General features: G+C 42.9%; 2 protein-coding genes across 3 annotated transcripts in view; one reads left to right on the top strand and one right to left on the bottom strand.

The window, feature by feature from the left end:
• TMEM258 (transmembrane protein 258) overlaps positions 1-26,508 on the bottom strand; it is a 455,842-nt gene that overhangs the window by 130,140 nt on the left and 299,194 nt on the right. The window lies entirely within an intron of this gene.
• The window catches only part of DAGLA (diacylglycerol lipase alpha), a 61,581-nt gene that overhangs the window by 3,651 nt on the left and 31,422 nt on the right, over positions 1-26,508 (top strand). Inside the window, exon 1 of one of the 2 annotated variants that reach the window (XM_063437753.1) lies at positions 17,033-17,091. The exons of the other annotated variant lie outside the window; for it this stretch is intronic. The gene's annotated coding sequence lies outside the window, so the exon portion shown is untranslated. Of the gene's footprint in view, positions 1-17,032; positions 17,092-26,508 lie in introns of those variants that run through there. 2 annotated transcript variants of the gene reach the window in all.

Raw genomic sequence — 26,508 nt, 5'->3', positions numbered from 1 at the left:
AGTGTATGGGGGGGCAGGGGGTATCACACAGTGTATGGGGGACAGGGGGTATCACACAGTGTATGGGGGGGCAGGGGGTATCACACAGTGTATGGGGGGGCAGGGGGTATCACACAGTGTATGGGGGGGCAGGGGGTATCACACAGTGTATGGGGGGGCAGGGGGTATCACACAGTGTATGGGGGGCAGGGAGTATCACACAGTGTATGGGGGGCAGGGAGTATCACACAGTGTATGGGGGGGGCAGGGGGTATCACACAGTGTATGGGGGGGTTTCACACAGTGTATGGGGGGCAGGGGGTATCACACAGTGTATGGGGGGCAGGGGGTATCACACAGTGTATGGGGGGGCAGGGGGTATCACACAGTGTATGGGGGGGCAGGGGGTATCACACAGTGTATGGGGGGGCAGGGGGTATCACACAGTGTATGGGGGGCAGGGGGTATCACACAGTGTATGGGGGGGCAGGGGGTATCACACAGTGTATGGGGGGGCAGGGGGTATCACACAGTGTATGGGGGGGCAGGGGGTATCACACAGTGTATGGGGGGCAGGGGGTATCACACAGTGTATGGGGGGGCAGGGGGTATCACACAGTGTATGGGGGGGGCAGGGGGTATCACACAGTGTATGGAGGGGGGCAGGGGGTATCACACAGTGTATGGAGGGGGGGCAGGGGGTATCACACAGTGTATGGAGGGGGGGCAGGGGGTATCACACAGTGTATGGAGGGGGGGCAGGGGGTATCACACAGTGTAGGGGGGGCAGGGGGTATCACACAGTGTAGGGGGGGCAGGGGGTATCACACAGTGTATGGGGGGCAGGGGGTATCACACAGTGTATGGGGGGGCATCACACAGTGTATGGGGGGGCAGGGGGCATCACACAGTGTATGGGGGGGCAGGGGGTATCACACAGTGTATGGGGGGGCAGGGGTATCACACAGTGTATGGGGGGCAGGGGGTATCACACAGTGTATGGGGGGGGCAGGGGGTATCACACAGTGTATGGGGGGGGCAGGGGGTATCACACAGTGTATGGGGGGGCAGGGGGTATCACACAGTGTATGGGGGACAGGGGGTATCACACAGTGTATGGGGGGGCAGGGGGTATCACCGTATATGGGGGGGCAGGGGGTATCACACAGTGTATGGGGGGCAGGGGGTATCACACAGTGTATGGGGGGCAGGGGGTATCACACAGTGTATGGGGGGCAGGGGGAGACAGGCAGTGTGTGGGGTATCACACAGTCTGGGCAGACTAGATGGGCCGAATGGTTCTTATCTGCCGTCACATTCTATGTTTCTATGTATGGGGGGGCAGGGGGTATCACACAGTGTATGGGGTATCACACAGGGAGACAGGCAGTGTGTGGGGTATCACACAGTGTATGGGGGGGCAGGGGGTAACACACAGTGTATGGGGTATCACACAGGGAGACAGGCAGTGTGTGGGGTATCACACAGTGTATGGGGGGGCAGGGGGTATCACACAGTGTATGGGGTATCACACAGGGAGACAGGCAGTGTGTGGGGTATCACACAGGGAGGTAGGCAGTGTATGGGGTACCATGTAGTTAACTGGACAGCTAGGCAGGCAGTGCATGGGATATCTCGCAGGTGACTGGACAAGTAGGTAGGCAGTGCTTGGGCTATCACACAGGGAGGTAGGCAGTGTATGGGGTATCACATAGCTCACTGCACAGGGATTTTAGTATGTTGGAAACGTGTGTGACTAAAGGCATGATTGCATACAATGATTTCAGGATGGTCAGACATCTCCAATGGCTCTTCTACAACAAGAACTGCATTGTGGGTTTGCCAGCATCCAGCGAGTATTAGTATCTGGAGGTTTGTCTTTTGGCCACCCTGTCATACAGTCCGGATGGACCAGAGGGGGATTTTTGCGCTCATGTCTGGCTAAATAACGCATGGTTGTGATGGTACAAAGCTTTGTATATACATATATACAGCAACAGGCAGTAATGCCCAGGGAAGCTTGTAATGCAGAGATATGCTTGACATGCCACAGGTTATAAAGCAAACACGTGTGTGACATGTAATGGACATTAATGCATCTGGTATATTGTCATGCTGTGGGCAGTAATGCATTTGGCAGTTTAAGACCACTAACAGTAATTTATCTGTGCTTATAATTCTTAGATATGCATGTACACCACCTGTAGTGGTTTATTAGGATGATTGTGATGATATGGGCAGTAATGCATTGCGGTGGTTATGGTATCACTAGTAATAATATATAGTGATTGCACATGCAGTGATACACAGGGATATTTGTGATATACAGTAATGCATTGCGGTGGTTATATTATCACTAGTAATAATATATAGTGATTGCACATGCAGTGATACACGGGGATATTTGTGATATACAGTAATGCATTGCGGTGGTTATATTACCACTAGTAATAATATATAGTGATTGCACATGCAGTGATACACGGGGATATTTGTGATATACAGTAATGCATTGCGGTGGTTATATTATCACTAGTAATAATATATAGTGATTGCACATGCAGTGATACACGGGGATATTTGTGATATACAGTAAGGCATTGCGGTGGTTATATTATCACTAGTAATAATATATAGTGATTGCACATGCAGTGATACACATGGATATTTGTGATATACAGTAATGCATTGCGGTGGTTATATTATCACTAGTAATAATATATAGTGATTGCACATGCAGTGATACACGGGGATATTTGTGATATACAGTAAGGCATTGCGGTGGTTATATTATCACTAGTAATAATATATAGTGATTGCACACGCAGTGATACACAGGGATATTTGTGATATACAGTAATGCATTGCGGTGGTTATATTATCACTAGTAATAATATATAGTGATTGCACATGCAGTGATACACAGGGATATTTGTGATATACAGTAATGCATTGCGGTGGTTATATTATCACTAGTTATAATATATAGTGATTGCACATGCAGTGATACACGGGGATATTTGTGATATACAGTAATGCATTGCGGTGGTTATATTATCACTAGTAATAATATATAGTGATTGCACATGCAGTGATACACGGGGATATTTGTGATATACAGTAAGGCATTGCGGTGGTTATATTATCACTAGTAATAATATATAGTGATTGCACACGCAGTGATACACAGGGATATTTGTGATATACAGTAATGCATTGCGGTGGTTATATTATCACTAGTTATAATATATAGTGATTGCACATGCAGTGATACACGGGGATATTTGTGATATACAGTAATGCATTGCGGTGGTTATATTATCACTAGTAATAATATATAGTGATTGCACATGCAGTGATACACGGGGATATTTGTGATATACAGTAAGGCATTGCGGTGGTTATATTATCACTAGTAATAATATATAGTGATTGCACACGCAGTGATACACAGGGATATTTGTGATATACAGTAATGCATTGCGGTGGTTATATTATCACTAGTAATAATATATAGTGATTGCACATGCAGTGATACACAGGGATATTTGTGATATACAGTAATGCATTGCGGTGGTTATATTATCACTAGTAATAATATATAGTGATTGCACATGCAGTGATACACAGGGATATTTGTGATATATACAGTAATGCATTGCGGTGGTTATATTATCACTAGTAATAATATATAGTGATTGCACATGCAGTGATACACTGGGATATTTGTGATATACAGTAAGGCATTGCGGTGGTTATATTATCACTAGTAATAATATATAGTGATTGCACATGCAGTGATACACAGGGATATTTGTGATATACAGTAGTGCATTGTGGTGGTTATATTACCACTAGTAATAATATATAGTGATTGCACATGCAGTGATACACAGGGGTATTTGGGATATACAGTAATGCATTGCGGTGGTTATATTATCACTAGTAATAATATATAGTGATTGCACATGCAGTGATACACATGGATATATTTGTGATATACAGTAATGCATTGCGGTGGTTATATTATCACTAGTAATAATATATAGTGATTGCACATGCAGTGATACACATGGATATTTGTGATATACAGTAATGCATTGCGGTGGTTATATTACCACTAGTAATAATATATAGTGATTACACACGCAGTGATACACAGGGATATTTGTGATATACAGTAATGCATTGCGGTGGTTATGTTATCACTAGTAATAATATATAGTGATTGCACATGCAGTGATACACGGGGATATTTGTGATATACAGTAATGCATTGCGGTGGTTATATTATCACTAGTAATAATATATAGTGATTGCACATGCAGTGATACACAGGGGTATTTGTGATATACAGTAATGCATTGCGGTGGTTATGGTATCACTAGTAATAATATATAGTGATTGCACATGCAGTGATACACAGGGGTATTTGTGATATACAGTAATGCATTGCGGTGGTTATATTATCACTAGTAATAATATATAGTGATTGCACATGCAGTGATACACAGGGGTATTTGTGATATACAGTAATGCATTGCGGTGGTTATATTATCACTAGTAATAATATATAGTGATTGCACATGCAGTGATACACAGGGATATTTGTGATATACAGTAATGCATTGCGGTGGTTATGGTATCACTAGTAATAATATATAGTGATTGCACATGCAGTGATACACGGGGATATTTGTGATATACAGTAATGCATTGCGGTGGTTATGGTATCACTAGTAATAATATATAGTGATTGCACATGCAGTGATACACGGGGATATTTGTGATATACAGTAATGCATTGCGGTGGTTATATTATCACTAGTAATAATATATAGTGATTGCACATGCAGTGATACGCGGGGATATTTGTGATATACAGTAATGCATTGCAGTGGTTATGGTATCACTAGTAATAATATATAGTGATTGCACATGCAGTGATACACAGGGGTATTTGTGATATACAGTAATGCATTGCGGTGGTTATATTACCACTAGTAATAATATATAGTGATTGCACATGCAGTGATACACGGGGATATTTGTGATATACAGTAATGCATTGCGGTGGTTATGGTATCACTAGTAATAATATATAGTGATTGCACATGCAGTGATACACGGGGATATTTGTGATATACAGTAATGCATTGCAGTGGTTATATTATCACTAGTAATAATATATAGTGATTGCACATGCAGTGATACACGGGGATATTTGGGATATACAGTAATGCATTGCGGTGGTTATATTATCACTAGTAATAATATATAGTGATTGCACATGCAGTGATACACGGGGATATTTGTGATATACAGTAATGCATTGCGGTGGTTATGTTATCACTAGTAATAATATATAGTGATTGCACATGCAGTGATACACGGGGATATTTGTGATATACAGTAATGCATTGCGGTGGTTATATTATCACTAGTAATAATATATAGTGATTGCACATGCAGTGATACACAGGGATATTTGTGATATACAGTAATGCATTGCGGTGGTTATATTATCACTAGTAATAATATATAGTGATTGCACATGCAGTGATACACAGGGATATTTGTGATATACAGTAATGCATTGCGGTGGTTATGGTATCACTAGTAATAATATATAGTGATTGCACATGCAGTGATACACGGGGATATTTGTGATATACAGTAATGCATTGCGGTGGTTATGGTATCACTAGTAATAATATATAGTGATTGCACATGCAGTGATACACGGGGATATTTGTGATATACAGTAATGCATTGCGGTGGTTATATTATCACTAGTAATAATATATAGTGATTGCACACGCAGTGATACACAGGGATATTTGTGATATACAGTAATGCATTGCGGTGGTTATGTTATCACTAGTAATAATATATAGTGATTGCACATGCAGTGATACACAGGGATATTTGTGATATACAGTAATGCATTGCGGTGGTTATATTATCACTAGTAATAATATATAGTGATTGCACATGCAGTGATACACAGGGATATTTGTGATATACAGTAATGCATTGCGGTGGTTATGTTATCACTAGTAATAATATATAGTGATTGCACATGCAGTGATACACGGGGATATTTGTGATATACAGTAATGCATTGCGGTGGTTATATTATCACTAGTAATAATATATAGTGATTGCACATGCAGTGATACACGGGGATATTTGTGATATACAGTAATGCATTGCGGTGGTTATGTTATCACTAGTAATAATATATAGTAACATAAAACACGAAAACAGAAATGAAAAGGGTGCGCCTAACTTACATAAAAATAATATTATGCATAAATAAAATAATAATAAAATAATAGTCCAAAGTCCTACAATAAGTCCGAAGTGGTAAGTTCCACAAAGTATGGAGGATGCTTGAGGATGATGTCAGTCTTTACGCCTATGCACTTGTAGTTCGGTGATGATATGTGAAGATAAAAGCAGGAAAACAAAAATCCCAATGGTACAGTATGTCAGCAAGGTGAAAGGGGATAAAATAGTGATAATGAAAATTACTCACAATTTTCAGAGCTAAAATCCAGCTCTGATATTATATGCGTGAAGTGGAATGATCCCCACTCAAGGATATATAGGGTGACGCTGGTCAGCAAGTAGTGCAGGTGAAAAGTCCAGCGATGATCCGGCTCGGCCGATAATAAGAGAAAATAAAATATAGTGCTCTCTGTATGGCAGATAAAAATGCTAGAAGAAAATAAAAATATACTCACAGTATATAGAGCAGGCTGAACTGCTCGGTGTAAGCGTATGGGTGGTATAATCCCCACCTATGGATTCTTTGCGCTATTGCGTGGGTTTATAAATTATAAGTAAGGTCAGGTTAAAAAAGGTAAAAAAAAAAAAAAAAAAAAAGGATATTTAAAGGAATATGGCAAACAAGATATTTTGGTGCCAAAAATTCCTTTATTACAAATATAAAATATAAAATATAAAATGTATAATATCTAGACGCGTTTCGCCTAAAGAGGCTTCTTCAAGTAGATAATAGAAAACATAACCTGACATACATGAACTTATATAGGGTACAATAGTATTAGTAAAATTTGAATATCCCGCCAAAATGGCGTCATTACCATAATTAGCATAAAACATAAAATATAATAAAAGTGTTTTTTAAACACAATAGGATAAAATATTATAAGAGGCCAATCTTATGGGACCAGAAAGAACAGGAAAAGAGGCTTTAATCCTGTAAAAAATGATATATTAAGAACGAATTCGGAAATTAGCATAAAAAAATAAAAATGACTTTTACAGGTATAGAAGTGAAGCTATAACCCAAACTAACTGAGTGGTAATATTGGTTTATAAAAACGAAGCTTGTTGCTTGATAAATTTAAGAAAGAAAACGGGTCATGTGACGCGCGACTAGAATACTTCCGCGTCACGTGACTGATGTTTAGATAAATTAACATACTCCCTGGAGGGGATAATGGGGATATAAACAGGGAGGGGGGATAAAACTTAGGCACAGTGAGGGAAATTATAATTGTCAACAAATTTGATTAAGGTTAACATCATATATGCATATCTTGGGGAAGGTTAACTAAACTGTGAAATACAAAGTTTATAAAAACATAATAAAGATAATAAAATTAATAAAAATATATATGAAATGTAGTTAGTACATACTCATATAAGTAATATTTGTGTAGATAAACAATGATTGGAATGAGGAGCAGAAAGTAGTAGAAAAGTTATTGTTGCTGTGTAATAAAAAGTTATTGTTACTGTGTAATAAAAAAATTATTGCTACCATCATTAATATCATAAAGGATTAGAGGGGCATTTTTTATTTTTATAAAAAGTTAAAAAGGTCAAAGTCTATATTGAGACCTTTTGGAGTAAGGGTTTTTAGGTTATAGACCCACTCCATTTCTTTTTTTCCCAGAATCTTTTTGATGTCACCTCCTCTCCATGGGACATTACATATATCTATACCAATGCATTTTAAAAGTTTTGGATTTTTATCGTGTTTCAGAAAGTGCTTAGATACCGAATGGTTATCATAGCCTTTTGCAATGTTGCGACAATGTTCGGCCAGTCTTGTTTTTAGATCTCTAGTGGTCATACCTACATATTGTAAGCCACATGGGCATTCTAATAGATAAATGACGTTTTTTGTATTGCAGTGAATAAAGTGTTTTATCTGATAGTTTTTTTGTGTAATTGATGATTTAAAATAAGTAGTTTTAGACTTAATAATGTCACTGGTGCGTTTACATACTATGCACTTGTTGCATTTAAAAAAACCACTAGGTTTAGGTAAAAAAGTAAGAAGGTTAGGAGGGGGTTTATCGTATTTTTGTTTGGTATAGTTAGTTGTGAGGATGGACTTAAAGCTGGGTGCCCCTCTGAATATGACATGTGGATTATCTGGGATAACGCCAGCTAGAGTTTCATCCTGTTTTAATATATGCCAATGTTTCTTAATAATCTTCTTCATAACATTGCTTTTGTTATTGAAGTCGAAAATAATTGGCAAAGATTTTATGTTTTTATGCTAATTATGGTAATGACGCCATTTTGGCGGGATATTCAAATTTTACTAATACTATTGTACCCTATATAAGTTCATGTATGTCAGGTTATGTTTTCTATTATCTACTTGAAGAAGCCTCTTTAGGCGAAACGCGTCTAGATATTATACATTTTATATTTTATATTTTATATTTGTAATAAAGGAATTTTTGGCACCAAAATATCTTGTTTGCCATATTCCTTTAAATATCCTTTTTTTTTTTTTTTTACCTTTTTTAACCTGACCTTACTTATAATTTATAAACCCACGCAATAGCGCAAAGAATCCATAGGTGGGGATTATACCACCCATACGCTTACACCGAGCAGTTCAGCCTGCTCTATATACTGTGAGTATATTTTTATTTTCTTCTAGCATTTTTATCTGCCATACAGAGAGCACTATATTTTATTTTCTCTTATTATCGGCCGAGCCGGATCATCGCTGGACTTTTCACCTGCACTACTTGCTGACCAGCGTCACCCTATATATCCTTGAGTGGGGATCATTCCACTTCACGCATATAATATCAGAGCTGGATTTTAGCTCTGAAAATTGTGAGTAATTTTCATTATCACTATTTTATCCCCTTTCACCTTGCTGACATACTGTACCATTGGGATTTTTGTTTTCCTGCTTTTATCTTCACATATCATCACCGAACTACAAGTGCATAGGCGTAAAGACTGACATCATCCTCAAGCATCCTCCATACTTTGTGGAACTTACCACTTCGGACTTATTGTAGGACTTTGGACTATTATTTTATTATTATTTTTTTTATTTATGCATAATATTATTTTTATGTAAGTTAGGCGCACCCTTTTCATTTCTGTTTTCGTGTTTTATGTTACTTATATAAGGGGATTAGGGGAACTCCCCTTTTAAGGTGTGCAGCCGTTCTAAACTATATTTCTCTGTGGCTACGTAGCGCTGACTCTTCACCCCATTCCTTTTTAATAATATATAGTGATTGCACATGCAGTGATACACGGGGATATTTGTGATATACAGTAAGGCATTGCGGTGGTTATAGTGACCTGCAGTAACTTCTGCATATAGTGATGTTCTTGATGTTGCAGGCATTGCTAGTGATGTCATCACTGTTAAAGGATTTAGATGATACTGATGTATACTTGTAATGTCACAGATAAGTATCTGCACACATCTGTGCTTTTGTTGGCAATGGTGGATATGTGCTGAGTTGCTTATGTGCTTATAGCGCGTTTGTGAAATAGAGGCTTGTTTTACTGCGTGCTTGTGCACAGCCTATTTTGATATCCGAGAACATGCCCGTGGCGTCAGGGATATGCCCGTGGCGTCAGGGATATGCCTAATATAATAAACTGTTACAAAGGTAGCCAGGCCATGTCCAAAAGGGATTTATAGACCACACCAACTGAGATTGCTTTGCTGTCATGCAAGTGATATCAGTGTACATTGTATCTATTTAAGTTGTAAACTGTATTTCTTTACTGAAAATAAAAATAAAACGTGCCTGTGTTATGTGATTACTCACCCTGCTTTGTGTCAGACTTATTATTTTTAATTACATTTTCCCAGCACTGTAAAATTTGTAAATAAAACTGCAGTTGATGATGACAAACAAATGTTACGCCCAGGCTTGGAAAATGTAAACAATAGCTGCAGTGTATACAGGGTGATGTGGTTGTAAAAGGCAGTGGGATGGCTAGTTGATGAGATGTGCTTCACTGAACCATGATGCCACCGTGACGTTGGCCCACAGGGCCTGGTTTGTAGAGCTTCAGGCGTTATCATAGTTGGCAGTAGGTCGTACTAAATATTGCCACCTGAATAGATCTTATTAATGACCAGAGAAGACCGTTTTCATATGTTTGTATTAATTGTGCGCTGCAGACTGTCCATGTTTTAGCTGTGATTGTAGTACGCGCTATTTGGTTATACAGCAGGCAAGAAGTAAATTGAGAAAAGAAAAATGTCCCCAGTGGATTAGGTAGGTTGTACACTGTGTAGCAGTCTTGTCATTTTGGGGGAGGTATTGCATTTAATTTGTCCCCAAATCACACATTGAAGGAGCATGTTCTGTTTTGTGCTTTGAATTCTCTGTGTCTTCGTTACGCTTTTCTTCTTTGGAAAGAGAGGTGTGGGGGGGGGGGGGGGGGGGAAATCTGTTCATATATAAAGGGTGTGCCAATGGAAATCCGGTAATTCTACATTCCTATGTGCACTCAAATAAGTACCTGTTAACACACCTGCAGGGTAAGAGTAGTTTGTGCACCACCCAAAATTCTTCCAAAATTTCCTTTTTAGGGTTTGGACTGGATTCTCCTACCTCACTTTGTTCCCAGTTAGTTTGCATACTACACACGTATCTGTTGCCCCATCTCTCGGGATTCTCCTGCCCAAGTCAATAACTCCCTTTTCTTTCTTCTCTAAGGGCCATCCCAACCCCCTCACCTCCCCGAACACGCTATTCATGTTTACATCCCATATTTATCTTCTTTTCTTTAATTACAGTTCTGTAAACAGATTATCAGATTTTATTACCACAATGACAATTAGTAAGCTTGCAGATTAGTCGTACACTAATGCCTCACTCAAATCTCCCACTGGAATATTACTGTGAAATGCTATCCCTTCAAGATGATTTGTCAGCAGAAGCTTTTGCACCAAAAAAATAAAATAAATGAAAGCCAATAAAAGTCTGAAATCATCTGGATGGCAAACTGATATAAGAATGTAGAATTTCCATAAATAGACGGAGGGATCAAGCACACATTAACCTTTATTCCATGAATGTGATAGATTTATAGGCCTGACACTTGCCATAGGAAACACTCTTATTTCTGTCTAGCCAGAAATAAAACTGTTCATCTTCACTTTAAAATACAGTGAATTATATCAAATTAAACAAATACATAGGTTTGACCTATTTTATTTTCTTTGAATAAGCTAGAAGTGCAATAAAATAAATTATTGCCAATTTGGTAAGATAAATAAATAAAATCTGGAAGTGACAAAACCATGCACCTATTAAATGCTCTGTACTCTTAAAGGAAACTCGCCAAACACCATAACTATGACAATATGCTTTCGTGGTTATGGTGCCAGGAGTGCCCTGACATTCAGTAGTGTAACTTGCCAACCGTTTTAGAAAGTTGACTTTTTATCTGGTGCCGCATCTCGTCTCTCTGCAGCCTCCAGGAGAGCTAGAACCCCTTTACCTGGCTTGGCTAGCACCCGTGATGCAGGGCTTAGCTTATTGGTGGAGAGCTATAGAAAGTTCTCAGCCAATTATTAGCCCAGGAGAGCTAGAACCCCTTTACCTTGGCTATCCCCGGCGGGGCAGGGCTTAGCTTATTGGTGGAGAGCTATAGAAAGTTCTCAGCCAATTATTAGCCCAGGATAGCTAGAACCCCTTTACCTTGGCTAGCCCCGTCGATGCATGACTTAGCTTATTGGTGGAGGGCTATAGAAATTTCTCAGCCAATTATTAGCCCAGGAGAGCTAGAACCCCTTTACCTTGGCTAGCCCCGGCGATGCATGACTTAGCTTATTGGTGGAGAGCTATATAAATTACTCAGCCAATTATTAGCCCAGGAGAGCTAGAACCCCTTTACCTTGGCTAGCCCTGGCGGGGCAGGGCTTAGCTTATTGGTGGAGAGCTATAGAAATTTCTCAGCCAATTATTAGCCCAGGAGAGCTAGAACCCCTTTACCTTGGCTAGCCCTGGCGGGGCAGGGCTTAGCTTATTGGTGGAGAGCTATAGAAATTTCTCAGCCAATTATTAGCCCAGGAGAGAGAGAACCCCTTTACCTTGGCTAGCCCCGGCAGTGCAGGGCTTAGCTTATTGGTGGAGAGCTATATAATTTCTCAGCCAATTATTAGCCCAGGAGAGCTAGAACCCCTTTACCTTGGCAAGCCCCGGCGGTGCAGGGCTTAGCTTATTGGTGCAGAGCTATAGAAATTACTCAGCCAATTATTAGCCCAGGAGAGAGAGAACCCCTTTACCTTGGCTAGCCCTGGCGGGGCAGGGCTTAGCTTATTGGTGGAGAGCTATAGAAATTTCTCAGCCAATTATTAGCCCAGGAGAGAGAGAACCCCTTTACCTTGGCTAGCCCCGGCAGTGCAGGGCTTAGCTTATTGGTGGAGAGCTATATAATTTCTCAGCCAATTATTAGCCCAGGAGAGCTAGAACCCCTTTACCTTGGCAAGCCCCGGCGGTGCAGGGCTTAGCTTATTGGTGCAGAGCTATAGAAATTACTCAGCCAATTATTAGCCCAGGAGAGAGAGAACCCCTTTACCTTGGCTAGCCCTGGCGGTGCAGGGCTTAGCTTATTGGTGGAGGGCTATAGAAATTTCTCAGCCATTTATTAGCCCAGGAGAGAGAGAACCCCTTTACCTTGGCTAGCCCTGGCGGTGCAGGGCTTAGCTTATTGGTGGAGAGCTATAGAAATTACTTGGCTAATTATTAGCCCAGGAGAGCTAGAACCCCTTTACCTTGGCTAGCCCCGGCGGTGCAGGGCTTAGCTTATTGGTGGAGAGCTATATAAATTTCTCAGCCAATTATTAGCCCAGGAGAGCTAGAACCCCTTTACCTTGGCTAGCCCCGGCGGTGCAGGGCTTGGCTTATTGGTGGAGGGCTATAGAAATTTCTCAGCCAATTATTAGCCCAGGAGAGAGAGAACCCCTTTACCTTGGCTAGCCCTGGCGGTGCAGGGCTTAGCTTATTGGTGGAGAGCTAAAGAAATTACTTGGCTAATTATTAGCCCAGGAGAGCTAGAACCCCTTTACCTTGGCTAGCCCCGGCGGTGCAGGGCTTTGCTTATTGGTGGAGAGCTATATAAATTTCTCAGCCAATTATTAGCCCAGGAGAGCTAGAACCCCGTTTACCTTGGCTAGCCCCGGCGGGGCAGGGCTTAGCTTATTGGTGGAGAGCTATAGAAATTACTCAGCCAATTATTAGCCTAGGATAGCTAGAACCCCGTTTACCTTGGCTAGCCCCGGCGGTGCAGGGCTTAGCTTATTGGTGGAGAGCTATATAAATTTCTCAGCCAATTGTTAGCCCAGGAGAGCTAGAACCCCTTTACCTTGGCTAGCCCCGGCGATGCAGGGCGTAGCTTATTGGTGGAGGGCTATAGAAATTACTCAGCCAATTATTAGCCCAGGAGAGAGAGAACCCCTTTACCTTGGCTAGCCCTGGCGGTGCAGGGCTTAGCTTATTGGTGGAGAGCTATAGAAATTACTTGGCTAATTATTACCCCAGGAGAGCTAGCTGAAGCTCCCAGCTCTCGAGGAGGTTACAGAAAGGTGGGGGTGGCAGCCAGCGAACCCCAGGTGATAAGAAGGCAAACCATTCTAAAACAGTTTGCATGGGGGGGCATGAAACTTCTGGCACAATAACCACAACAGAGCGCTGTTGTGTTTATGGGACTTTGAGTGTTCCTTTAAAGACATGTTTCGAGAATTAAAACTAGCCATGTTACTTGATTAGGTTCTGGGGCAAATAACGCATTCTCCTTATTTATGATAATTTTAACTTTACAGAAATTCCTGCAGCTAAAAGCCTGTGCTGTGTGGCATTATGGGAGATTCTGAGCCTCCAGCTGGTTGTACAATCCACATACCTGCCTCTGTACACAGTAAAAACCCTAAATAACTGTTTCTATGAGAGATCCTATGTTTAATTCATAGCATGTGTGTCTGCTTCTGGTTTTCCTCATGATAAAAACATTAAAGGAACACTCACTCTGATAGTGAGTATGTCTTTAACTCCTGATTCTTAAAGAGAAAAGTAAAATAAGAGACCGAAGGCTTGCTGCAGCGCTATCCTCGTCCTGTGAAGTTATTTAAATGCTCACACAGCGCATGCACGGCAATCACTGCCAATTCAACGCTCGATGAGAAGCGTGGACTTTAATGATTGTCGTATGGAAGTATTGGATGCAGCGTCTCTATACTCAACTTACTGATGCTGGATATAAAATGGATTCAGTTACTGAAACTGTTCTTCCAAAGCCCCCATGAATAGACTGACAGCCAGTAACCAGGTGTGGTGATTGCAAAATGTTAAAAAGGACCACTCCACACCCATAATTCACTTCAGTTTGTTAAAGTGCTTTAATCATAAGAAGTATCCTACTAAAATGGCACTTCACAATAATGCCAGTGTCTACGAGAAAGGAACACTATACAAACATGCATTCCTGACATGGTAGTCTTGGTATGGCTGTTTAGGTCAGTGGCTCCCATTGACTCGAATTGGAAAGGTGGTTCTTCTCACCTTTTCTCTCACGCCACCCGTGGCTGTTTCTTCCTCCAGATAATCAATCTTGATGATCTCAGCCAGTGAAAGCTTCGAGAAGCATTTGCACGTTAATGGCAAAACATTGTGCCAATCAGCATCTCGTCACAGAGTTGCATTGCATCAATGCGTCTCTATCGGGACATTCAGCACCTCCACTCCATGCATGACGCTGACGCACATTGTGCAGCACTGAGATAGGAAGCACCTCTAGTGACCGCCTGACTGACTGCCACTAGAGCTGTTACTAGGCACCAATGTAAACACATTTTTTCCGAATAAAAGCCTGCAGGCACAAGAGGTGTGAAGGGTTATGTGGGAAGGCGTGAGGAGAAAATAAAGTGGGTGGACCGGGGGAAAAATTAGTTAGTTGGGTAACTATTGTTAGCTATTCAGATTGTGTTCTTTAGCTTTGATCTAAAGCCAATCCAGTAGAGCTATATTGTGTATTGTGTTGAATCATTCCGTTCTGTTTTGTAGAGAAGCCGTCGTATCTCCTCCATCATTGCTATCCATGGAGTGTTGGGGTACCAGTCTGCTGACAGATGACCGGGATCAGGGATTTAGCCACATTGAGCAGATGTTTAGTAAGAGACTTTGTTTCGGGATATTGGCATCGAGGTGAAGCAGCATCTCCACTGGCTCCACTTACCCCACTATTTGCTTCATAATTGAATGTATTGATTCTCAGTAGCGAACTATAGGGGACACTGTCACTGGATATGAAACAGAGAGCCCATCACCCCCACAACACCAACACGAGTTTAAGATCTCATTATTGAATCTGTGTAGGAGATGAGGGGTGCGGTAACCAACAGGCCAGCAGCTTGGAATTAATTAATTTCTTGTATGCAAGAGCTGATGGAGGCTTTATGAATTGCTCCTCTGAGGGGGACAATCCCAGGTCAGTCTATCATTTTGTGACAAATCCGGGAAGCACAGAGGCTATTTGTGCGGAGCAACTAGTATTTAAGACTGAAACGCGTCGGGCTAATCTTTCCCAAGTATGGCAATAGAATTTGATGGTAGAGGGCTGCCTGTGGAGATTGCTTTAGGGGGATAGCGAATTTATAGAAGTGAGTAATTTGAAAATCGTGGAGTCTATGTATATTTGCAGCATACCAAGGGCCTATGCTTAGGAAAGCTAAGTTTGGGGGATAGGTACCTGTGGGGAAATCAGTGGTTTGGGTCAGTTGGAATATAGGGCCTGGAATGGTAGTAAAGTTGTGTTTAAGTCCGCATTTAATCCAAACTTTAAGAGTTGAGCCGATAAATGGGTGGTACAGAACAGATTGTGGGACCTTCTTCCTGTCACGGTAGATCGTTGCTGGCAATGAGCCGCTGGATTCCTGTAAATCCTGGTTAATCTAGTGGGCATGCGGAGGGGTGGACATGCCTAACCACTAGTCTCAAAAGGTGGGCTGCCTCATACGGTAGTGTTAAAAGGAAAACTAGTGCTAGACATACCAAGTTGTATTCCTAGCTCTATAGTACCCTATAGTACCCCTTCACTCCTCCTCCCTCACAGTACAGAAAAGGCCAAGGACACTTCTATCAATTACTTGAATCCTCAGCTTCTCCTCCGCTGGTGCCAATGTTGGAGACCTACTACGTATGTGCGGAAAGCGCCTCGCTCGCATTGGGTCTATCTATAGGAAAGCATTGAATCAATGAGCTGAAGTGATATGGGTGCCAATCTATAGTGTCCCTTTAATGAGGGAAGGGAGACCGGTGCCCCCCCTCCTCCTAGTGTCTCATCAAGCATGGGTGTTCCAGGCAAAGACTCGGGGCTCTGTGCCTCCTTCTGAATGTGCGTATTGCATAGGTCACGGAGGAGAAGACTGTTATATGGTTTGGTTTGAAGGAGATACAATAAATACATCGTACTCTTGACTTGATTTCGATTGTTTCTACGAGTTGCAATACTCTACTGCTCATTATTTGTATTGCTCGTCCTGATGCTCACAAATTACTGTATACACAGCTACGGGAAAAGCATGTTTGTTAACAGATTTTAGACAAAATGCTGCAGACACATAAATCTACATTTACAGAACATTTACAAAGTTTCTGACTGTTTGTAGTTTGCATAATTGTTTGTGTCCCTCTAAATGTGGCCAATGAGGATGACAAAGTTCAAACTGTTAGTGTTGACTTAAGAGTCGATATTTTAGGAATAAAGTTCAGTGCGTGCAGTTACTGTAAAAGGAATTATTGTACATTTAATTTGGAGAGGGAAAGGAATGGAGCTGTTGACATTGTTAAGGTACAAATTAGATAATTTCTTTTGCGCTTAGCAAGCAGTACTCATCATACTATTGTTTCGAAATCTGTGGAAAAGCAAAGTCTGGATAAGGATGATGGGAGTGTAGTCCAATGCCAGCCCAGACAAATGCCTTTGCATTTTGGGCTGGAGTTCAGCTGTTAGCAGTAACATTCTGTTTGATCACGGGGAAAGCGCCTAGGCCGCGAGTATAGCTCTGGCTTTCTGAATATATTTGTTGGTTTTTTTTACCAATATCAGCAGTGCTCCATGAGTGCAGAGTGTTTGCTTGTGGCTGAACTATTACATAATATCTGCTCTCTTTGCATCTTTGGCTGCATGGGGTTGATAGGAATTGTAGTCTACCAACAATAGCACCTTGAGAGAGTGCTCAACCCTAACCTAGTCGTCAGGAAAGGCTGGAAAGTGACAGAACTCTTAGACGTGACATGTTCCGTGACAGAGCCTGCACCTGGCACTTGTGCCCGAGGTGATCTCCGTAATGAGCTCACCCACGTTAACATCCTTATACACCTAGAACTGTGACTGCCGCCAGATAGATTAGTACTTTAGAAATTAAATATGCAGCAGGCATGCTTGAAAGGATGAGATAACGTTTCCCGTTTTATCATAATGCATAAGTATATTTTACACTTGTATGGAGGTAGCAGTTTATCAGTTGGCTTTTGTGACTATTGCATGTGAAATAATTAAATTATACCCAGTCATATGATCTATTAAAGGTTTTTTGTTTTTTTTATTATACATTATCTCGCCTCCCTCGATCATATCTATGTTTAGCTCATGTCTCAGTTAATCTCATAATTCACAGAACTTTTCCCTTAATGGCTTATAAAAATTGATGAGGAAATTGCTATGCCAAACGATATCCAGAAGGTTAAAGTTCTATTAAAAAGGCTTATTTGTATGTGGACTTTGTCATTATACCTTCTTAAAATTGATCGGGTTTAAGTAGAGGATCTTTAGAAATGTTTTTAAAGCCTAGAGATTAGGGATCGACCGATATTGATTTTTTTTTAGAGCCGATACCGATAATCTGTGAACTTTCGGGCCGATAGCCGATAACTTACCGATATTCTGTACATTTACCATTTTGAAAAAATAAACTATTTCTAAAGGCACAAAATATACATGCCACATGTAGGGTTTAGACAGGGGAGCATTCTTACTAATGCTTCTGTTAGCTCTCCTGAAAGAAGTGGCAGTGTTTCATTGGAAGTATATCTAATAAATAGGGATTTCTACCTTTTTTTTTTTTGCCCAATTGGGCAGCATGATGTATCAAGAAAAATCACAGTTAATTTATAAACTCTGTCTGGAAAACTGAGAAAGCTGTCTAATAATGACGTATTAGGTGGGTCCTACACTGACCTTTCACCTTACTTCCTTGATCGTTTGGCAAAGATATCTCTAATGAGACAGAGATGGGTATGTTATATTATTATTATTATGTTATTATTTATATAACAAAATATTAACCCCTGTGTGCTTATTAACCCTTAATAGGGAACACATGAGATGGGTGTCAGCATTGTTACATAGCTATGTGATACAAAAGTGAATCTAAATACAAAGCAACAAGTCCTGCGCTCAAACTCCCCCTACTCATGGGCGTCAGCAACGACCATAGCACATATCAGCCCTAATACATACAGTAAAAACCAAAGTTTTGCCTTGACGTGGCAGGTGGGCATTCCCTCTCATGATAAGTCAGTGTAGGACCCACCTGAGAGGTTTGCCTTGACATGGCAGGTGGGCATTCCCTCTCATGATAATAGTCAGTGTAGGACCCACCTGAGAGGTTTGCCTTGACGTGGCACGTGGGCATTCCCTCTCATGATAATAGTCAGTGTAGGACCCACCTGAGAGGTTTGCCTTGACATGGCAGGTGGGCATTCCCTCTCATGATAATAGTCAGTGTAGGATCCACCTGAGAGGTTTGCCTTGACGTGGCACGTGGGCATTCCCTCTCATGATAATAGTCAGTGTAGGATCCACCTGAGAGGTTTGCCTTGACGTGGCACGTGGGCATTCCCTCTCATGATAATAGTCAGTGTAGGATCCACCTGAGAGGTGTGCCTTGGCGTGGCAGGTGGGCATTCCCTCTCGTGATAATAGTCAGTGTAGGATCCACCTGAGAGGTTTGCCTTGACGTGGCACGTGGGCATTCCCTCTCATGATAATAGTCAGTGTAGGATCCACCTGAGAGGTGTGCCTTGGCGTGGCAGGTGGGCATTCCCTCTCGTGATAATAGTCAGTGTAGGATCCACCTGAGAGGTGTGCCTTGACATGGCAGGTGGGCATTCCCTCTCGTGATGATAGTCAGTGTAGGATCAACCTGAGGTTTGCCTTGACGTGGCAGGTGGGCATTCCCTCTCATGATAATAGTCAGTGTAGGATCCACCTGAGAGGTGTGCCTTGACATGGCAGGTGGGCATTCCCTCTCGTGATAATAGTCAGTGTAGGATCCACCTGAGAGGTGTGCCTTGACGTGGCAGGTGGACATTTCCTCTCATGGCCATTGGGGAAACGAAATAACCCTCATTGGTTAAAATATACATTGGTATTTGAGAAGAACGCAGGTAACTTTTCTTTGTTTTTTACTGTATGTATTGGGCCTGATGTGTATTAAGGTCGTTGCTGCCACCCAAGAGTAGTGGGAGTTTGAGCGCAGGACTTTTTGTATTAATAATGACGTATGTCACTGTGAAGTTAATTTCCCTTTTGGTTTTCCTTTCCTTATGCCCGTAGTATCATAATGATTATACGTTGCCAAAGATGCACATTAAAAGCCTTACTGTTTCTTTCTTTTTCTTATTATTAATATTAGAAATAAATAAACGGTTAATTAAAACACAAAGTAAGAGTCATTGCATTGTTTTACTTGCACCTGCGGTGTTTTAGGAAAAATCACTACAACCCCTACCCACCCGCCCAGTGATGTCACAGGGAGAAGCAGATTAATATTCATTCAATATGACTGTTTTCTAAGCCAGCTATGTAAATTCAGCCGGAATTAACATGTAGAGATCGCTCTACGTGTCTTGAAATGACCTCACCATTTTAAAATCCTTAGTGACCACTAATGAGAACAGGGTGTTGTGATCATGTGATGTCAACAGCCAATCAGAGTCTCCATTTTGCAGAGCATCACTGGAATTGTAGTATTTCACCAGCTTTAGGACTGTTACCCCATATCATTTTATCCACCCACCTAAAAGCACCTAAGATGTCCTCAATAATGTAATTCTCTTTGGGACTTTTACCTGGTCAGACCCTATCACTTTCTCAACATGTTTTAATAAGCTATATTGATGATTAGTATTGATTATTTTACGAAAATCTTAATTCTAGAGACTTGGCCAAGGAATTGCAAATCTAAACTCAAATAAGTCCTGCAGAGATGGCACGTTTTAGGTACAAATAACTGAATTGCCAGCAATGCTTTCCATTTGCATATTTTGGTTCAGTTTGAAGTTCACTATAAATACCTGACAGTTAATATTTAATGAATTTTAGTTTTTATTGAGATTTTATACATCTTTCAATATTGGTCTCAGAGTAGAGCATCTTAAGAAACGTTCGTTAAAGTCTAGAAAATGATTGTGTTACCCGATCTTCCAAGGTGTGGCATCTAATGTAGTATGGAGAAGCATCAGATGTCATTTATAAACTCCGGTCTTGATGATGATGAGTAATATGTGACGGTGATATCCCGAAGGAATCGAAAGATAATGAACCATGAATTGACCATAAAATGAGCAGAAGTCTCTGGTCTTGCTATTTAACCACCCACAGTGTGAATGTTACTCTGCAATTATTCTGTCTCAAGTAGCAAGAACGAATCTAATTAAACAAACAAAAATACATTTCATCTTGGAGAAGGGTGAGCTGTTCATGATGGGAACATCATTTCATTTGTATATACCTTTTATATTGTAACATTTAGCTTCTCCCCAGAGCAGGGATAGCAGTAGATAAAAACCAAAGAAAAAAAAAAGTTACCTGCGCTCTCGCCTAAATCCCTATGTATATTTAAACAAATGGAGGTCATTTAGTTACTCCAATGGCCACTGGAGGGAATGCCCACCTGCCAACGTCAAGGCAGACCACCCCTCCCCCCTAAGCAGGTCCTACACTGACCTTCCACCTTGCTTCTGGCAAAGATAGCTCTAATGAGACAGAGAGAGTTTTTTTTATATATATACACCCCTATATACTTATTAACCCTTAATAGGGAACACATGGGATGGGCGGCAGCATTGTAACCTAGCTGTGTGATACAAAAAGTGAATACAAAAAGAAAAGTCCTGCGCTCACTCCCATGACTCCTGGCTGGCAGCAACAACCACAGTACACATCAGCCCCAATACATACAGTAAAAACCAAAGAAAAAAGTTACCTGCGCTGTCTCCGTAATATAACTCTGCCATGTGTCATGCGGGTTTATAGTTTCATATCCACTTCTGCACTACTGTTTCGGCCGTACCTGCTTTTTAGTTTGTACTAATTAAGACAGATATCGGAGTATCTGTCAGGAAACGATTCTCTGTTCATTAAGATAAAGGAATCATGAGAGGCCCATTGATTATTCACCTTTCTTTCTTACAGATATTGATTCATTGACTTGTATATCTCGAGTTGTGATTCTGTGCAACCCATGCTGGTTTCCGCTTGACGCTGGATCTCCCAAGGAACATGCTTTTCATTTGCCTTGCCTCCTTATCTTCTCGAGGTGTATTTTTGTGTTAACAAAAGAATATTAATTCTGTGCTATGTGGTTTCCAACTCTCTGTAAAGATCCCCTGGCAGGTTATAAAACTGCAGCCTCTATACGAAATGGATAGTATGTATGTGCACTGCCCGGTAAATCGTATGGCGCACTGCCCGGTAAATCGTATGGCGCACTGCCCGGTAAATCGTATGGCGCACTGCCCGGTAAATCGTATGGCGCACTGCCCGGTAAATCGTATGGCGCACTGCCCGGTAAATCGTATGGCGCTCTGCCCGGTAAATCGTATGGCGCACTGCCCGGTAAATCGTATGGCGCACTGCCCGGTAAATCGTATGGCGCACTGCCCGGTAAATCGTATGGCGCACTGCCCGGTAAATCGTATGGCGCACTGCCCGGTAAATCGTATGGCGCACTGCCCGGTAAATCGTATGGCGCACTGCCCGGTAAATCGTATGGCGCACTGCCCGGTAAATCGTATGGCGCACTGCCCGGTAAATCGTATGGCGCACTGCCCGGTAAATCGTATGGCGCACTGCCCGGTAAATCGTATGGCGCACTGCCCGGTAAATCGTATGGCGCACTGCCCGGTAAATCGTATGGCGCACTGCCCGGTAAATCGTATGGCGCACTGCCCGGTAAATCGTATGGCGCACTGCCCGGTAAATCGTATGGCCCACTGCCCGGTAAATCGTATGGCCCACTGCCCGGTAAATCGTATCACGCACTCTGTAAATTGTATCACGCACTCTGTAAATTGTATCACGCACTCTGTAAATTGTATCACGCACTCTGTAAATTGTATCACGCACTCTGTAAATTGTATCACGCACTCTGTAAATTGTATCACGCACTCTGTAAATTGTATCACGCACTCTGTAAATTGTATCACGCACTCTGTAAATTGTATCACGCACTCTGTAAATTGTATCACGCACTCTGTAAATTGTATCACGCACTCTGTAAATTGTATCACGCACTCTGTAAATTGTATCACGCACTCTGTAAATTGTATCACGCACTCTGTAAATTGTATCACGCACTCTGTAAATTGTATCACGCACTCCGTAAATTGTATCACGCACTGCCCAGTAAATCGTATCGCCCACTGCCCGGTAAATCGTATGGCGCACTGCCCAGTAAATTGTATCACGCACTCCGTAAATTGTATCACGCACTGCCCAGTAAATCGTATCGCCCACTGCCCGGTAAATCGTATGGCGCACTGCCCAGTAAATCGTATCACGCACTCCGTAAATTGTATCACGCACTGCCCAGTAAATCGTGTCGCCCACTGCCCGGTAAATCGTATGGCGCACTGCCCAGTAAATCGTATCACGCACTCCGTAAATTGTATCACGCACTGCCCAGTAAATCGTATCGCCCACTGCCCGGTAAATCGTATGGCGCACTGCCCAGTAAATCGTATCACGCACTCCGTAAATTGTATCACGCACTGCCCAGTAAATCGTGTCGCCCACTGCCCGGTAAATCGTATGGCGCACTGCCCAGTAAATCGTATCACGCACTCCGTAAATTGTATCACGCACTGCCCAGTAAATCGTATCGCCCACTGCCCGGTAAATCGTATGGCGCACTGCCCGGTAAATCGTATGGCGCACTGCCCGGTAAATCGTATGGCGCACTGCCCGGTAAATCGTATGGCGCACTGCCCAGTAAATTGTATCACGCACTCTGTAAATTGTATCACGCACTCTGTAAATTGTATCACGCACTCTGTAAAGTGTATCACGCACTCTGTAAATTGTATCACGCACTCTGTAAATTGTATCACGCACTCTGTAAATTGTATCACGCACTCTGTAAATTGTATCACGCACTCTGTAAATTGTATCACGCACTCCGTAAATTGTATCACGCACTGCCCAGTAAATCGTATCGCCCACTGCCCGGTAAATCGTATGGCGCACTGCCCAGTAAATTGTATCACGCACTCCGTAAATTGTATCACGCACTGCCCAGTAAATCGTATCGCCCACTGCCCGGTAAATCGTATGGCGCACTGCCCAGTAAATCGTATCACGCACTCCGTAAATTGTATCACGCACTGCCCAGTAAATCGTGTCGCCCACTGCCCGGTAAATCGTATGGCGCACTGCCCAGTAAATCGTATCACGCACTCCGTAAATTGTATCACGCACTGCCCAGTAAATCGTATCGCCCACTGCCCGGTAAATCGTATGGCGCACTGCCCAGTAAATCGTATCACGCACTCCGTAAATTGTATCACGCACTGCCCAGTAAATCGTATCGCCCACTGCCCGGTAAATCGTATGGCGCACTGCCCAGTAAATTGTATCACGCACTCCGTAAATTGTATCACGCACTGCCCAGTAAATCGTATCGCCCACTGCCCGGTAAATCGTATGGCGCACTGCCCAGTAAATCGTATCACGCACTCCGTAAATTGTATCACGCACTGCCCAGTAAATCGTGTCGCCCACTGCCCGGTAAATCGTATGGCGCACTGCCCAGTAAATCGTATCACGCACTCCGTAAATTGTATCACGCACTGCCCAGTAAATCGTATGGCGCACTGCCCAGTAAATCGTATGGCGCACTGCCCAGTAAATCGTATCACGCACTCCGTAAATTGTATCACGCACTGCCCAGTAAATCGTGTCGCCCACTGCCCGGTAAATCGTATGGCGCACTGCCCAGTAAATCGTATGGCGCACTGCCCAGTAAATCGTATCACGCACTCTGTAAATTGTATCACGCACTGCCCAGTAAATCGTGTCGCCCACTGCCCGGTAAATCGTATGGCGCACTGCCCAGTAAATCGTATGGCGCACTGCCCAGTAAATCGTATCACGCACTCCGTAAATTGTATCACGCACTGCCCAGTAAATCGTGTCGCCCACTGCCCGGTAAATCGTATGGCGCACTGCCCAGTAAATCGTATGGTGCACTGCCCAGTAAATCGTATCACGCACTCCGTAAATTGTATCACGCACTGCCCAGTAAATCGTGTCGCCCACTGCCCGGTAAATCGTATGGCGCACTGCCCAGTAAATCGTATCACGCACTCCGTAAATTGTATCACGCACTGCCCAGTAAATCGTATCGCCCACTGCCCGGTAAATCGTATGGCGCACTGCCCAGTAAATCGTATCACGCACTCCGTAAATTGTATCACGCACTGCCCAGTAAATCGTGTCGCCCACTGCCCGGTAAATCGTATGGCGCACTGCCCAGTAAATCGTATCACGCACTCCGTAAATTGTATCACGCACTGCCCAGTAAATCGTATCGCCCACTGCCCGGTAAATCGTATGGCGCACTGCCCGGTAAATCGTATGGCGCACTGCCCAGTAAATCGTATGGCGCACTGCCCGGTAAATCGTATGGCGCACTGCCCAGTAAATCGTATGGCGCACTGCCCAGTAAATCGTATCACGCACTCCGTAAATTGTATCACGCACTGCCCAGTAAATCGTATCGCCCACTGCCCGGTAAATCGTATCACGCACTGCCCGGTAAATCGTATGGCGCACTGCCCAGTAAATCGTATCACGCACTCCGTAAATTGTATCACGCACTGCCCAGTAAATCGTGTCGCCCACTGCCCGGTAAATCGTATGGCGCACTGCCCAGTAAATCGTATCACGCAGTCCGTAAATCGTATCACGCACTGCCCAGTAAATCGTGTCGCCCACTGCCCGGTAAATCGTATCACGCACTGCCCAGTAAATCGTGTCGCCCACTGCCCGGTAAATCGTATCACGCACTGCCCGGTAAATCGTGTCGCCCACTGCCCGGTAAATCGTATGGCGCACTGCCCAGTAAATCGTATCACGCACTCCGTAAATTGTATCACGCACTGCCCAGTAAATCGTATCGCCCACTGCCCGGTAAATCGTATGGCGCACTGCCCAGTAAATTGTATCACGCACTCCGTAAATTGTATCACGCACTGCCCAGTAAATCGTATCGCCCACTGCCCGGTAAATCGTATGGCGCACTGCCCAGTAAATCGTATCACGCACTCCGTAAATTGTATCACGCACTGCCCAGTAAATCGTGTCGCCCACTGCCCGGTAAATCGTATGGCGCACTGCCCAGTAAATCGTATCACGCACTCCGTAAATTGTATCACGCACTGCCCAGTAAATCGTATCGCCCACTGCCCGGTAAATCGTATGGCGCACTGCCCAGTAAATCGTATCACGCACTCCGTAAATTGTATCACGCACTGCCCAGTAAATCGTGTCGCCCACTGCCCGGTAAATCGTATGGCGCACTGCCCAGTAAATCGTATGGCGCACTGCCCAGTAAATCGTATCACGCACTCCGTAAATTGTATCACGCACTGCCCAGTAAATCGTGTCGCCCACTGCCCGGTAAATCGTATGGCGCACTGCCCAGTAAATCGTATGGCGCACTGCCCAGTAAATCGTATCACGCACTCCGTAAATTGTATCACGCACTGCCCAGTAAATCGTGTCGCCCACTGCCCGGTAAATCGTATGGCGCACTGCCCAGTAAATCGTATGGCGCACTGCCCAGTAAATCGTATCACGCACTCCGTAAATTGTATCACGCACTGCCCAGTAAATCGTGTCGCCCACTGCCCGGTAAATCGTATGGCGCACTGCCCAGTAAATCGTATCACGCACTCCGTAAATTGTATCACGCACTGCCCA

Source organism: Pelobates fuscus, chromosome 12 (assembly GCF_036172605.1).
Source record: "Pelobates fuscus isolate aPelFus1 chromosome 12, aPelFus1.pri, whole genome shotgun sequence".
Taxonomy (NCBI): domain Eukaryota; kingdom Metazoa; phylum Chordata; class Amphibia; order Anura; family Pelobatidae; genus Pelobates; species Pelobates fuscus.
Note: the sequence above shows the minus strand (reverse complement) of the source record. Positions and strands in the feature narration are given on the sequence as shown.